We start from the raw sequence: 2,467 nt of genomic DNA, 5'->3' as shown, positions 1-2,467 counted from the left end.
ACGGCCAATCCACCCTAACCCACACATCCCTGAACACTATGGGGCAATTTAGCATGGCCAATCCACCCTAACCTACACATCCCTGAACACTATGGGGTAATTTAGCATGGCCAATCCACCCTAACCTACACATCCCTGACCACTATGGGTAATTTAGCATGGCCAACCCACCCTAACGAAACCGGAGCACCACCGGAGGAAACCAATGCAGCCGCGGGGTGAATATCCCACACAGTCACCCCATGTGGGAATGCATCATAATCCTGATGACAGTGGAGTCCAGAAACAGGAATCACAGTTTAAGGGTACACAGTGGACCATTTCGGACTGAGGTGAACCTGTGGGATTCTCTGCCACAGACAAGCAGTTGAGGGCAAAACATTCATGTGTTTTCAAGAAGGAGTTTGATATAGTTCATAGGGCTAAAGGGTTCAAAGGTTCAGGGAGAAAGCAGGAAATGGGGCATTGAGTTGGATGAACAGCCATGATCATGTTGAATGAGGTAGCAAGCTTGAAGGGGCCGAATGGCCTACACCTGTGTTCTATGTCTCTCTGTTTACTCTGTTGCTTCACTTCTCACAGCAGCAAGGATGTGTCGCAGTTGGTCTGGAGAACAGAGAACGTCTCGTGAGGGACAGCAAAGCGAAAGGCAGTTTGCACTTTAGAAATATCGACGCTTGAGGACAAGAACGGGGAAGTTATTCTGAACTTTTCTCAACCCCCCACCTGAGAGCATCCTGTCCAGTTCCAGTGTCCACGCTATCGAAGGAGTGCAGAGGGGATTTTCCCAATGGTTTCAGGGATGGGGGAGCTTTTAGTGATGAGGTTGGCGTGGTGATGTGTCCCAGAGGATGAGAGGTTTGGATAACAGAGCGTTGATTGTGGGGTGCACAGGTTGAAGGTTCTGGACAGAGACACAAGTTGGAGTGGGTGAGAAAGAAGTGTATCCTGCAGCGAGTGGGAGAGATCTGGGACTCACAGCCGACTGGGGATGGGGACTCCCTGTACTTTCTTAGGATGAAAGTAGAGCTCGCTCAAACACTGTCCCAATCAAACACTCCCAGGTCAGGGCCAGGGAGTGAATTAAAGCTCCTTCGAGCCATTTAAATTGAAAGTAGCCTCAAATCTTTTAGAAGGAGAAGTTGAGAATAATAATGAAACAGCCTGTTCTCGGGCACTGTGTCAAAATAAAACACAAATTTCCTTCTTGACTATTTTTCGACTGCTTTTATACTCTTCTAGGGATTCAATTGATTTCTCCTTGTCTATACCTGACGTAAAGAGAAAATGCTGGAAAATCTCAGCAAGTCTGGCGGCATATGTAAGGAGAGTAAAAAGCTGACGTTTCGAGTCTGACTCACCCCTTTGTCAAAGCTGCGACAAAGGGTCAGTTAGACTCGAAACGTCAGCTCTTTTCTCTCCTTACAGATGCTGCCAGACTTGCTGAGATTTTCCAGCATTTTCTCTTTTGGTTTTAGGTTCCAGCGTCCGCAGTAATTTGCTCTTATACCTGGTATATGCTTCTTTGTTTTTCTCAACCAAAACCCCAATTTCTCTTGTCACCCAGCATTCCCTACACCTACCCGCCCTCCACCTGAACAGGGGCAAACTTCCTCTGGGCTCTTGTTATCACATGTTTGAAGGCTTCCCATTTTCCAACTGTCCCCTTACATAGAGTATTCCAGCACGGTACAGGCCCTTCAACCCTCACTGTTATGCTAACCTGTGGAACCAATCTGAAGCCCATCTAACCGACACTTTTCCATTTTCATGCATATGTTTATCCAATAGCCATTTAAATTCCCTTAACATCGGTGAGTCTACTACTGTTACAGGCAGTACATTCCATGCCCCTACTACTCTGAGGAAAGAACCTACCTCTGACATCTGTCCTATATCTATCACCCCTCAATTTAAAGCTATGTCCCCTCATGCTAGCCATCACCATCCAAGGAAAAAGGCTCTCCCTGTCCACCCTATCTAACCCTCTGATTATATGTCTCAATGAAGTCACCTCTCAACCTTCTTCCCTCTAACGAAAACAATCTCAATTCCCTCAGCCTTTCCTCATAGGACCTTCCCTCCGAACCAGGCAGCATCCTAGTAAATCTCCTCTGAACCCTTTCCAAAGCTTCCACTTCCTTCCTATAATTCGGTGACCAGAACTGTACACAATACTCCAAGTGCGGCCGCACCAGAGTTTTGTACAGCTGCAGCATGATCTCATGGCTCCAAAACTCAATCCCTCTACCAATAAAAGCCAACATGCCTTCTTAACAACCCTATCAACCTGGGTGGCAACTTTCAGGGATCTATGCACATGGACACCGAGATCTCTCTGCTCATCTACACCACCAAGAATCTTACCGTTAGCCCAGTACTCTTTATTCCTGTTTCTCCTTCCAAAGTGAATCACCTCACACTTTTCCACATTAAACTCCATTTGCCACCTCTCAGCCCAGCTCTG

The sequence above is a fragment of the Chiloscyllium plagiosum genome, unplaced genomic scaffold (genome assembly GCF_004010195.1).
Source record: "Chiloscyllium plagiosum isolate BGI_BamShark_2017 unplaced genomic scaffold, ASM401019v2 scaf_1053, whole genome shotgun sequence".
In the NCBI taxonomy this organism is placed as follows: Eukaryota; Metazoa; Chordata; class Chondrichthyes; order Orectolobiformes; family Hemiscylliidae; genus Chiloscyllium; species Chiloscyllium plagiosum.
Note: the sequence above shows the minus strand (reverse complement) of the source record.